Source organism: Coffea eugenioides, chromosome 5, assembly GCF_003713205.1.
Source record: "Coffea eugenioides isolate CCC68of chromosome 5, Ceug_1.0, whole genome shotgun sequence".
NCBI lineage: Eukaryota > Viridiplantae > Streptophyta > Magnoliopsida > Gentianales > Rubiaceae > Coffea > Coffea eugenioides.
Window position 1 is genome coordinate 26,736,481 of NC_040039.1, and position 14,923 is coordinate 26,751,403.

Genomic DNA, 14,923 nt, shown 5'->3' on the forward strand with positions numbered 1-14,923 from the left:
GCTCTAATACCTTCCCATTATAGGGAAGAATAGCACATAAACACGTAGTCGTCCAATTAGGTGGACTTAATTAAGCATGTTAATAAATGAATCCGGATCCGGTTCTAGACTCGACAAGGTCTGATGAATTTGAATATCAATTTACTCTTAAAAACCCATCGTGTACGTAGATCCAATTTTGATGGTTTTGAGATCCCGATTTGGGTGAGTGTGTGTGTTTCTTTCAGTCGCTGGAAAAAAGAGATCCCGATTTGGATCAACTCATTCTGCCCAAGAATCAGCCCTATTACAGCCCTTTGTTTAGATCCAGGAAACCCATAAGGTCCTATTACTAGCCAATTTCATATTACTCTTCGAATTTGCAAACGTATAATTAATTTAGGTACATCAAATATTATTAAAGAAAAGCAGTTTTGATTTTCAAGCTTTTGACCACTATCTGATTAATATGCCAAACGAATTTTTGCTAATTGACTATTCTATTTTTCCTATTAATATTAATCTATTTTATTTTGCCCTTGAAGACATTTTTAAACTCAAAAATTTTCTTGCTCTTTTTAGGGAACTCTATATCTGAATTAATCAGGGAGAAGGGGATCTTCATGATAGTTGATTATAAAGTATAACATCATGGTAAGCTCTGGAATTTAGCAAGCTAGTAGTCCAAACATTTATCTTCTCTAAAGAATTGATAACAAAACTTTTGCACCTATAATAATGTCCAAATTTCTTGCCAAAAAAATGTCAATTATATAAAAAGCTTGAAGAGAGCACTCTATATATTGAAAGGGCAAAAAAAAGTGATGAAGATTTTTGGACCTCAAAAATCTAAATATACAACTACAAAAATTTACAAAATCAAGGTTGAGTGTGATATCATTGTACCTTAAAATAAGAATAAGTTATCTTCAAGAAGTTGAGAACTACAAAACTCTGCCAAAAGATAAAAGTTTGTATTATATTTTGATCATTGCACCATTGATTTTGTGGTGTAAATTTATCCCACTTGATGCAGCTAACTATTTTTTTTTTAGTGCATGATTCATCTGTTAAAAAAATTTCATCAAGAAAATGCATGTTCTTTGTTTGTCCCAAAACAAAAAAGAAAAGAAGAACTATGCACGAAAACCTACTTCATTAGTCTTTGGGTTAGATACCTTGTGTAATTTTTTATTTCATAAATTTTAATTTTGAGTACATCAAATTAAAGATCTAAACGAAATATGTAATAGGAGCTGTACCCTAAAAAATGTCAGGATAAAAATGACTCAAACACTTTTTTTTCCTCCAAAAAAGAAGAAGAGAAAATGTCTCAAAACATCCTACCTAGAAAAAAAATATGTCAACAATTTTTCCTTTTTTTTTTTTTTTGCTTTTTTGAAAAAATTTGAAAGGAAGGATGCTACAGTACTACAATAGACTACTCTCCTCATTTCATACGTACATAAAACTCATAACGTGCTCTAAAACATTTAATTTGGTAGAAAGAAGTAGTCCAATTATTCTGATTCAACTATGCATTTTAGTAAATGAAATTGATATGCAACTTTTTTTTATAACAAAAAAATTGATATGCATCTGATGTAAGAAAACTTTTATAAAAATTCAAGATTTTATGTAAAAGCTTATAAACTATAAGATTAAGGCCAAGATCCGTATATGTTTCCACACTCAATAGGATCAATTTACTCCTATAGATCTATCCTGTGTCCGGATCTAGTTTTGTTAGTATTAGTTAGGTCCATGTTTGGATCATCTCATTATATCCTCTGCTACAAATTCTTGCCAAGAACTGTCGATTATGTAAAAAGTTTGAACAAAGCACTTCGTATGTTGAAAGAAGAACAAGTGACCAAGATGTTTAGGCCTCACAAATCTAACTATACCATGATGAAATGAGAAACAACTACAAAAATTTACAGTTTCAAGATCAAGGGTGATATTATTGTACCTTGAAATCAAGACAAGTTATCATGAAGACTTGAAAAAGTTAAGAACCTCTAGACTCTGCCAAAAAATAAAATGTTGTATTTTATTCGGTCTTGCTTTCGCGACTATAATTGTTGAGTTTTGATGAATGAATTATAATTGAATCAAAATGTTGGTGCCAAGCAAAGCTATTATGTTAAAGTGGCGTTGTCCCACATCACCTTTTGTATAAGGGAATATTTCCCTTAGTTGCCTATAAATATAATGGGTCTATGATGGGATTAAGTGCACCAAACCAAGAGAGTTTTAGTGGGCTATTTGTGCCTTTGAGTCATTAAATCTTTTGTTTAGTAAAATATTTTTGGGTTCTCTTGTGTTTTAAGTATTAGATGCTTTAGGGTCTAGGAACACTTTCCTAAGTCATCTTTTCTACTCTCTTTTTCCTAGTAAAATATTGCTCCTCCTCCACCCATGGACGTAAGTCAATTTGATCGAACCATGTAAATTCATGTGTTTCTGATTTATTTAATTTTACTTTGTTATTTGTTCTTTTGGGGTTGGGAAAATTCCTTTCGTTAATTTTCTGGAACCAATCCTAACAAACTGGTATCAGAGTTTCTTCGAAGGCATTGGATTTTGTGGCAATAATGACAATAACAAAGACTGTTGTCGAGAAATTCGACAGGAATGTCAACTTCGGGATGTGACAGCTCAAGATAGAGGACATTTTGGTTCAAGACGGAGTTGATTTAGCGATACATGGAATTGAGACAAAGTCAGAGGATATGACAGATGCAAATTTTGCTGAAATGGATAAGAAGACAAGGTCCAATATTATTTTAAATCTCTCTGACGAAGTTAAGCGGGAGATAGCCACTGAGATTTCGACAAAGGTCATGTGGGACAAGTTTAAGGCCTTGTATATGAAGAAAACAGTTGAAATTCGGCTTTATTTAAAGCAAAATCTGTATATGCTTCGCATGACTGAAGGTACATCTATACTCTCACATCTTGATAAATTTGATTCCATTATTATAAATTTGGAGAATATAGATTCGAAATTGATGATGAGGATTAGGTCCTATTACTTTTGTATTCCCTTCCCCTATCTTTTAAATATTTTTCACGATACTATGATTTATAGAAAAGAAACAATATCGTATCAAAAAATTAAATCTGCATTAAAATTTAAATAGTAGATAAACAGGAATATTACTAAGAAATTAAATGGAGGTCAGGCGGAAGGCCTGGTTGTTAGGGGCGGAACCGAGAAAAAAGAATTTAAAAGTAATAGATCTAAATTTAGATCTAAATCCAAACATAGAAATTTGAAGTGTAATTATTGTCATAAAATGGGACACATTAAAGCAAATTATTTTAAATTGAAAAATAGATTGAAGTAAAAGAGGAAATCTAATGAGAAAAATATTGAGACTACCAAAACTGGTGTTGCAGCTGATGAGAATGAAGGAAATATTTTCTTTGTGACTAATGACAGGACAAGGTATAAAAATAAATGGATTTTAGATTTGGGGTGCTCTTATCACATTTGTCCCAATAGGGATTTATTTTTCACTTATGAATTTTATAATGGTGGAATTGTTTTGTTGGGCAATAATGCCGCTTGCAATGTTGTTGGTAAGGGTCCAGTCCGAATTAAAATGCATGATACTATTGTGAGGATGCTCACCAATGTTAGACATCTTTCTGATTTGAAAAAAATCTCATTACTTTGGACACTCTAGAGGTTCTTGAGTGCAAATACACAGCTGAAAATAGCATTATTGAAGTTTCTAAAGGTGCTCTCGTTGTAATGAAAGCTTACAGGGTGGGTAGTTTATATATTTTGCAGGGATCTACTGTTACAGGCTTGACTGCAGTTTCATCATCATCATCTTTATCTGATTCTGATATCGCCAAATTATGGCATATGCGTTTGGGACATATGAGCGAGAAAAGCTTGGACATACTAAGCAAAAGGGAACTTCTTTGTGGTCAGAGTACTAGGTCATTGGAGTTCTGTGAACAATGTGTCTTTGGGAAGCAAAAAAGAGTTAGCTTCAGTTCTCCAACAATCCATAAGACGAAAGCCTCATTCAGATTTATGGGGTTCATCTCGTGTTTCGTCTAAGGGTAGTGCCAGGTATATGTTGACTTTCATTAATGATTATTCAAGAAAAGTTTGGATTTATTTTGTTAAACATAAGAATGATGTTTACCTCACTTTCAAGCAATGAAAAGTTTTGATTAAGAAACAGACAGATAAACAGATCAAACGGTTTAGAACAGATAATAACATGAAATTTTGTAAAAGAGAATTTGATAAATTTTGCAAGAATGAAGAAATTGTTCGGCATTACTATCAGGATGACGCCTCAGCAAAATGTATGGCCGAACATATGAATAGAAAACTCTTGGAGAGAGCGAGATCATGATCTCTAATGCAGAGTGGACAAAGGACTTTTGAGTAGAGGCGATCTCTATTCAGATTGACACTTTTGTTAGTTTTGAAAATCTGACTATGCCAAGATCTTGATAGGAGAAGATTCTTTTCAGATTACGTATTTTGTATTGGCGGTTGTGCAGTTAGTTGAAAAGTTACTTTACAATCTGTTGTAACTTTATCTACTATGGAGGTAGAATATATGACCATGATCAAGGCAATCAAAGAAACTTTGTGGTTGAAGAGTTTGTTTGGCGAACTTAGTCTGCATCAAGGTGTTACTACTATTTACTGTGATAGTCAAAGTGCCATTGATTTGACTAAAGACTAGATGTGTCATGAGAGAACGAAATATATTGATGTGAAATTTCATTTCATTCGAGATACTATTGCTGAGAGAAAACTACTTGTTCAGAAAATCAATAGTAAGGAGAATCCTGCTGACATGTTTACGAAACCTCTTTCAGTTTACAAGTTCAAGTAATGTTTGAATTTGATTAATATTCGTTGTTAGTGATTTAGGCCCATTGGGGCTATGTGAAGAAGGTGGAGCAGTTTTGCTATTGTCCTTACATGGAGAAGTTGAAGAGAAATTTTATATGAAGCAATCTCAGGGATTTGAAATTGAAGGAAAAGAATACCATGTTGGGTCATGGATTGAAGCAATCTCCAAGACAGTGGTATAAGAGATTTGATACTTTTATGTTGGGTCATGGTTATTCAAGAAGCATGTATGATAGTTGTGTTTATTTCCGAAAGTTAGATGATGGTTCTTTCATTTATTTGCTGCTTTATGTTAATGACATACTCATTGCTGCCAAATTCGTCAGAAATTCACACTTTGAAATTGCAATTAAGTAGTGAATTTGAAATGAAACATTTGGGAGTGGCTAAGAAAATTCTTGATATGGAGATCAAAAGAAATTGAGGAGTTGGAAAGTTATTCTTGACAAAATTATCTTGAGAAGGGATTGGAGAAATTTGGCATGAAAGATACTAAACCTATGACTACTCTTCTTGCTAGTCATTTTTCAACTATCTGTTGCTCAGTCACCACAGTCAGTTGAAAAGGAAGAGTATATGGTACGGGTTCCATATTCTAGTGCAGTCAGCAGCATTATGTATGCAATGATTTGTACTCGTCCAGATATTGCACAAGCAGTCAGTGTGATTAGCAGATATATGTCTTGTCCTGACATTGACAGGCTATAAAGTAGATTTTTTAGATACTTGCAAGGGACTTCAAACTGTTGTTTGGAGTTTGGGAGAAATAATGACACTTTTGTTGGTTTGGTAGACTTTGACTATGCCGAAGATTTTGATAGGAGAATATCACTTTCAAATTACGTATTCTGTATTGGCGGTTGTGCAGTAAGTTGGAAAGTTACTTTACAATCTGTTGTAACTTTATCTACTACGGAGGCAAAATATATGACCATGACCGAGGCAATCAAAGAAACTTTGTTGTTGAAGAGTTTGTTTGGCGAATTTAGTCTGCATTAAGGTGTTACTACTATTTACTGTGATAATCAAAGTGCCATTCATTTGACTAAAGACCATATATATCATGAAAGGACGAAATACATTGATGTGAAATTTCATTTCATTCGAGATACTATTGCTGAGAGAAACTACTTGTTCAGAAAATCAATACTAAGGAGAATTCTGCTGATATGTTCATGAAACCTCTTTCAGTTTACAAGTTCAAGCAATGTTTGAATTCGGTTAATATTCGTTATTGGTGATTTAGGCCCATTGGAGCTTATGTGAAACAGGTGAAGCAGCTTTACTATTGTTGATATTGGGGACACGCCAAGGTGGAGATTTGTTAAAGTGGTGTTGTCCCACATCGTCTTTTGTATAAGGGACCATTTTCCTTAGTTGCGTATAAATATAGTGGGCCTGTGATGGGATTAAGTGTACCAAATCAAGAGATCTTTAGTGGGTTATTTGTACCTTTGGGTCATTAAACTTTTTGTTTAATAAAATATTTTTGGACTCTCTTGTGTTTTAAGTATTAGGTGTTTTAGGGTTTAGGAACACTTTCCTAAGGCATCTTTTGTACTCTCTTCTTCATAGTAAAATATTTCTCCTCCTCCGCTCGTGGATGTAGATCAATTTGACCGAATCACGTAAATTCTTGTGTTCCTGTTTTATTTATTTTTATTTTGTTATTTGTCCTTTTGGAGTTGCCAAAATCCCTGTCGTCAATTCTGTGGGATCAAACCTAACATATTATAACATGGTGAAATAAGAGAAGAACTCCAACAGTTACTAAATTCCGATGGATATGATCTCATTATACCTGAAACTGATTAGAAAACTTGAGGAAGCTGAAAAGTGAAAACCTTGAGACTCTGCCAAGAATGTGTCATGATTGTTGAGTGTTACGGGAAGGATGGTGAAAGTTGAACTAACAGCAGAGCAGACCACCAATGGCCTTACGGGTTCATGATAACGGGCCCTCGTGAAGGAAGTTCCGGGGAGTGTCCAAAGAAAGCTAGTGGAATTGTATTTGATCAAATACCTCGATTATCAACCAATTTGTCTTTGGCTACCTTGCAAAACATGAGATGCAACTCTGGCTACAAGTTAGGAATCCAAACGATTACACTTACAGATGTATCCAAAGAATTGCACATATTTTTAAATCCAAAAAGTATATTGCAACTCTCTAGAGAGTTGCATCTACTTTTAAATTCAAGAAAAAAATCTATTGAATACTATACACTCTCTTCAAAGAATGTCTATTACGATTACTAAATGCCAGGATAGAGATAACTTTGACTTAAATACCATTGATTCCCCACAGTATGTATATGTGTATTTATCCCTTTGCTTATACCATAAAATTGACACCAAAACTTCGATTTTGACTTAGATTCAACAAGATCTAATTGTAGGGATCCCACAAAAAATGATGATTGGAAAGATTGAATTAGTACATTCACAAACATATTTGAGAGACTAAGCTAATTACACGCATAAGAATATGCTTGGGCTAATATATAAATATAAATAAATAAATACACACACATGTATATATATATATATATATATATCATTATGGCCTATATCATTATGGCCTAGATCCAGCCCATATACAGCCTCTGTTCACCTTTTATCTTCTCCAAAAGTTAATAAGAATTTGCAACTATGATAAAATTCAATTTTCTTGCCCAAAAATGCCAACGATGTGAAAAGCATGAAGAGAGCAATCCATGTTGAAACAAAAGGAAGTAATCTGTGATTTTTATGCCTCCTAAAGCTATATACAACATAAACGCAGTGAGAAAAAACTTCAATATTACAAAATTAAGATGGAGTATGATATCCTTTTACCTTGCAATCTTGGACAACCAAAATTTTCGGGCCAAGTTATCTTCAAGACGCTGAGACCCTGCCAATACACGAAAGTGTGTATTATGTTCTCGTTAGTTTTCACAATTAAGAAGCAGCTCCAAAAATATTGAATTAAGACTCCAACAATTGAACTAAGATTTTTGTTCCAAGTAAAGCAATTATGTACTTGATGAAATAAGAAACAACTCTGACAATTACAAAATTGTGATGGTATGATCTCATTGTACCTGAAATTTTTACAAGCAAGCTTGAGGAGGCTGAAAATCTTGAGACTGCCAAAGGTATGTACTTTTCTTCTTTTTTTCTGTTTTTCTTTTGATTTTCTACGAGCATGATTGTTGAGTATTGAGGAATCAATGATAAAAGTTGAACTAATAGGAGACCATGAGTGATTTAAAGAGTTGAGCATTACAATATCTAAGTCAAGGTCTTCCTTCCCAGTTCATATGCAAAAAGTCAAATTATTAATATTTTTGCTGCAATGTTGGTATAATTAATTGTTTTTATAGATTTTTTTTTTTGGGTATGCTTTCAGAGCACAGGATTTGGACGATTTTTGCTAGTGTTGGTATGGCTAATTTTTTATATGGACTGTTGTTTTTGCTATACTGTTATAACGCAAGATTTAGGTTGCCTAAATTAATTAAGCCAATTATTTCCCTTTAATTTTATGGGAAATTTTGGAAAAAAAGGAATGAGAAGAGTGAAAATTCATAAATAGGTGGTAAGTTTTAGGAAATTTATAAATGGGGTAAGGGCTATTATTCACATATTATTAAAAAAAAAATTTCTTGCAAGCTAAATTACAAATTAACCCTTATGTGTATATAAGGGCACTTGTATGTGCGCGTACATCATATGTGCATATTTGAATGTATATTTATATTTATCTGAAAAATACATGTTTATTCAGTAGGATGCATGCACATCGCTTTGAGGCTAATTTAGTCATTTAACAATAAAAAATTATTAGTTGCTTTAATTCATGAGTAATAACCCATGTCCCAGTTACAAATTTTGTAAAATTTACAACCTACTTAGATATTTGTTAATATTCCTATTCTTTTTTTTTTTAATTTTCCCAAATTATTTTGACGACATCATACTATTCTGCTCGATCATGCCATGCCATATTGCCATTTTGATGACTTAATGATAGCTTCTTAAGGAAGCAGGGGACACTTCCAGGAAGTGCTGCGGCAGAGACTTTGAAGACTAAAGGGAAGAATTTCTGACACTAGAAAAAGGGGAAGTAAACGGTATAGTCCATTATATAGCAGCCTGCAGAATTTCTGAGGAGGAGCTGTTGAAGTGCATAGTTGTTTCACAGTTTGTTTTCCGTAGGGTCTGAGTAATTATAAAGTACAAAAAGAATTGTACAAAAAGAATTTCACTTACTTTTAAACCTAAATAATGTGCAGTAGTATACCTTCGAAAGTTTAGATAGACTGTTTATTGAATGGTGCACACTCTCTTCAAAGAGTGTCAATTACGTATACTAAATGGTAGGAACTTAAATGCCATCGGTTTCTATAGTATGTAAATGTGTATTTATCCTTTTGCTTATGCAATATGATTTCTTAAAAATTATTTCCAAGCTATGAGAAATTTTAAGATGCTGTGCTCCAATTATAAGAAACATTACACGACTACTTAATTCAGCTGCATATTGATTCAGCAGTCAGCACTAATGTTAAGTAATGAAGTGGTAGCATCTTTTAATTGTATACTATATTTTGTTTGGAAGCTATGTGAATAGAGATTATTGTTCATGTTATATAATTCACAAACAAATTGATTGGTAGAAAAATCAATCACAGTGATCACAACTTAATAAAAACTTTAAAGCATAAGCATGAGGCATGAGTATGCAATGCTCTCGCCATTGTTTTTTCATTTTCAAATAAAATTTTGAAAGGGTTTTTCTTGGATTTTGCATGTGGACAAAATTTGAAAAATGAGTAAAATGCAATTTTGATATCTAAACTTTGACCCTTGAGTGATCCTAGTACCCAAATCACGTGCTGTCACATATCCAGCAACGAAATTGTAAAAAAGGTTTCATGTTTATATTTAATCGAAGGATTTTCAAATTGTCACTTCAAGCTCTTCATGTGAAACTATATTTCACAAACATTTTTTTTATAACTTCATGATTTCATGGTTAAATCCATAAAGATTTGATTGAAATGAGGGTCTCAAAGTTTTTTTCCCTTTTGTTTTGGATTTGAGAGTATGGAGAGGAGAGGGGAGTTATGAGCGTGTATGATTAGCTTGATTTAGAATAAGTTATTTTATTTTTAGCTGAGTGATCCACACTCTATTATTCCTTAAACTGGGCACCATGTTAGCATTTTTTTTTTTTTTGAAAATTATTTTAAAAAATTTTGTTGCCTGACACAACATAGCAAATGATTTTTTTTAAAAAAAAAATAACCAATTTCATTCCTAAACTTTTTGGCCATGTCAATTTAGTTCATATATAATTTTTTTTGGCCAATTTAATCCCTATACTTATTTAGCGGTTTCAATTGAGGAACGCCACGGTAACGCCATCATGTAAATTCAATCAAGTCACTAATTGAACAACTAAACAGTGGGAATTTCAAGTAATTTACTGTTGGAGTTATTAACAAAAGAAGTAAAATCCTTGAAGTACCCAATTCTAAACCTTGGGTTCTTGACTAACAAAAAGTCTCCAAGAGGCTGTCCAAACTCCTCTCCCATAAGCAGAGAATTTAGCGCAAAATCCAGCTCCATTTCCTGAGCTAGTTCAGCCAATGACAACTCCTCATCCATCATTAAATCCAGATCAGGCACCTTTTGCTCAACAACTTCGGTTCCCTCAGCAACATTTTTCACCTTTTCTTCAACTCCTATCTCTATGGGATCTGAGAAGTGAGGCCATCCAACCAACCACGTTTATATACACACACACACACACACACACCCTCCCACATTCATTCACCGATCAACATCCATTCCAACGGAAAGGCAGAGACCTGGTCCTCAAGACAAAAAAAATTTCCTTCCTTGTCGAACCCACCAAAACAACAATGGAAAGAAAAACATAATAATAGCTCCACGGACTGGACTTCCATCTTTTCTTCCCAACTTTCTTGAACTTTCTCATTTTTCCTTCCACTACTCTTTACTTACATCTACAACCGACATCTAAGACGTCGCCGTCCTCGTCTCACCGTTGCAAACATGGATGCTAGGATCGGAGCACTGGACACGTGTAAGCCACTCAACAACGATGTCGGCAGTCTCCCCACCAATGGCGCGGTCACCATCCACCAATCTTCCCATCCCTTTCAACTCAGCCGACTCCACTCTCGGACGCCACCTCGCTAGCCGTCTAGTCCAGTTCGGTGTCAATGACGTCTTCTCCATTCCTGGCGACTTTAACCTCACACTCCTCGACCACCTCTTGGCTGAACCGGGCCTCAATCTCGTAGGCTGCTGCAATGAACTCAACGCCGGCTACGTGGCTGATGGCTACGCCAGGTCCCATGGAGTCGGGTCGCTAAAAAAGACCCGAATCTTCCTCACGGGTTTAGAGTTGGGTGCTGAGATTTATGTCGGCAAGATTCCAATCGAGTTTTGAGAATATTGGGGCTTTATTGAAGAGGCTCCACTGAATTTCAGTTTCCTTTGTTGTTCTGTTGCTGACTATCACCGCTCAGAAATCCCTTTCCTCTGCAAACCAGCAGAGCTCTTCTCTTCTTTTCCCAACTGTTTCGATCCAAAAGGACTTGTTCTGGAGTTGAGTGTTTTGGGGACTTCACATAAAAAGCGATTTTTATCACTTTTTTTCGTTCTTCAGAGGGCTCATGCCTGAGATACCTCCCCAACAGCTAACTACCTGAAATACCCTTTTTGGTTGCTCAATTAGTAACATGATTAAAATTAGTAACATGATTAAATTTATATGGTGGCGCCACTGCGTCGTTCCTCAATTGGAACTGCTAAATAAGTATAGGAATTAAATTGACCAAAAAAATTATACATGAACTAAATTGACACTGCAAAAAGGTTTAGAGATAAAATTGGTCATTTTTCCTTTTTTTAAAGTTGGAATTTGAAAATTTCAATCAAAGATACTAAATGTGCTTAAATATTATAACATGAGGTACAAAATTTATTTTCATCCAAAATTTGGTTATCAAAATCGCTCAAGGGTCAAGATTTGATTACCGAAACTACATTTACACTTTTTCAAAGTTTAGTTGGATCGGGCCTTTTAACAACATAAGGTTTAGCTTAATGATTAAGGGTGAGACTTTTGAATTAGAAGTTTTGAATTCAAATTTTTTTTATTTTTTAAAATTCTATCCTTCTCCTTCTGAAAAAAGATTAGGCAAAAAAAAAAAAAAGAAGAAAGAAATCATAAGATCAATTAGTCAAGAGGAGCCAAACGTTCTCCGCATGATGACCTATTAGTTTAGTCGTTCAAGTGGTTACTTAGAAGGAGCAGTGGTATTGCATGGTGTTTTGCAGATTATTTGCTTTTCACTCCATCATTGCACGGTCAACTAAAAGCTACCACAGTCCATTATTAGTGGAGGGCCACCAACGACAGGGGAAAGACTTCGCCGTTGACGTTGACGATGACGACATTGTCGAGAGGAAAAATCCATGAAGTTGAAGGGAGGTGAAGCGGTCTGCCTCTCCCTATCCTCGGTCTGCCTCTACCCAGCTACCCCTGCAAGTGCTCCGTGGCCGTGGGGGCCACTTCTATTTTTATTTTTTTATTTAACTTTATTTATATATGTATAACATTGATAATAAATTTACTAAACATTCTTCTGAATTTTTAACCAAAAATTCAACTTGAAATACAATTTAAAAATTATTTTGATCTTTGTGAATTCATTTCTTCATATTTAATTTTAGATAAAATCTAAATCAATTATCATTATCTTTTTTAAAACAGCGTGCCCTACGTCAAAAAAAAAGTAATCTGACATTCAAAAAGCATTCTTTTACCAAATAAATAAACAAGAATGATTATATTATTTTACCACAATTTCATATTACATATATATAACCATATTATGTTATCTATTTTATATTCCACAAATATATATATATATATATATATATCATTTAAATTATTGGTAGGGTGGAGTGTGAGGTTTCCTTCCCATCCCTCACTCCATTTCAAGTTGGGGGAGAAAAATGCCCCCCCTCTTCTCTTGGCCTGCCCCCTCTCCGTGGCGCTCCAATCCCTGTTGCCCTCATTGCTATCTCTAAAATTGTTAGGTAAAATTAGAATGAAATAATTGGCATCTCGTGGGTGATTATTTTGCAAAGTAAACACTAGTATTTATGTCCCTAAAACTAAGTTTAATCGGTAGAGACATTAATTAGGTAATGATGGATTAAAGGTTAGATTGAAAATCTTCTCAAGCTCCCCTTTCTCTCCTACCATCTTGCTCTTTATAGGATTTAGTCTCTTCCTTTGAATCAAAAGAATACTAATATTTGTAAGGTATCCATTAATAGTCAAGGTTTCCTTACCTATTTTATGCCAAGTTCTTGGAAAAATATGATTCTAATTTTTTTCCTTTTCCTTTTTATAATGCAGTTGCTACTTCTACTTGTTTCTTTCTCTAATTACAATAATAGGCATTAAAGATTAAAAAAAAAAAGGAAAAGCAAGTAACACGGATACCAATTACTAGCAATGAAAAGGATAAAAATAGCTATATAAATGAAGTACAATATTTGCTTTAATAGTAGGCCTCGGGTTTCAAACTGTTACCCCATAATTGTATCCATATTTCGTTGCTAAAACACTCACAGAGTCAATAGAAGCAACCAGAAAAATAAAAAAAAAAATAAGAAAACAGAAAAGAGAAACCTTCATGGAAATTAATTTCTACTTTATAGCCAATGCTACATTTTCTCGAAGTTTTACTTCAAAATTCATCAAATATGTATTACTTTTATTATTGTTGAGTTTATTCTACATTGATCGTAGAAAGAGTAGGCTGCTTGATTATAAGTGCGAGATAAAGTCTCACCCCTTAGTTAGCTTTGAGGTGGGAAGGTCCAACAGAGTCCAACAATCATCAATTGCGATTTTTCCTGATTAACAAGCACAGCTTCACTTGTCCCTATTCTCCTGATTAACAAGCACAGCTCCCTTGTCGTTGTAAATGAACAGTTAATAGCGAGAAAGTCTCCAGAAGGTACCCGACAAAAATACTTTTTGACCCCTATTTCAATTCAAAAGAATGGTTGCCGTATCAAAGATTGATTACTAGTTCCTACTTCCTCATCTGTTACGTTTTTCAGAGCGTAATGGGAATGAAGGCTTCTTTTGATCACCAATTCACAATTAAACTGGAAACACTAATCAATTGAATTCATGTCAGCTCTGGGATGTCCATTCATCTATAACATCCCAATAATGTAACACGTCTCTATTGCGAAAGTAGAGAGTCCTTAACCACTTGCCAAGCACTAGATTGTGCTGTCTGCTTTGATTTTGTAGTGTGATTCCTAACTTCTTTAACCTCCGTCGTGTGAACAGATCCACAATGAGAATCTCATTTTCATGTAGCTATTTTCTTTAAGTTTCAACAGAAGTTAGTGGAACAAGAATCAAATATTTCCTGAGGGTCATATTGTCTGAAATTTACACTTACCTAGCTCTGTTCAATCAATACCAATCTTTGGCATTTCTTTACCCAAAAAATGCTCGATGAGATGACTATAAATGCTCTTAGGAAGCAGGTAAATAATGCTAATCATAGCCATCTAAAAGAAAATCTTCAATATAGAAGCTTGAATTATTAAACGCAGACCAGACGTGTACCTCGAGTCAGGAGGGGATCTAAAACTACTTGAGAACTGAACAAACAAATCCTGGATTAGGCTCAAACTAACACTGTTGTGGTGTGCAGAGTCCGAATTAGGTGCAAAAAGCACGCATTCAACTATAAGCTTGAAAATAATCAATCAGGGTCATTCTTTGAGGGCAAGTTACTTCTAGCACAATCACGGGCTCATTTTCTGCCATTTCATTCATTGCAGAGCTGCTCATCAGCTTGTTAATTGCTTCTTCAATTTTTGCCATCTCGATTATTTCCTGATATTTCGCAGCAAAAGTCATACCACATAACTAAGGTCAAGTATGGTATCATTGTACCTTAAAATAGTGCAAATTTGCAGTCC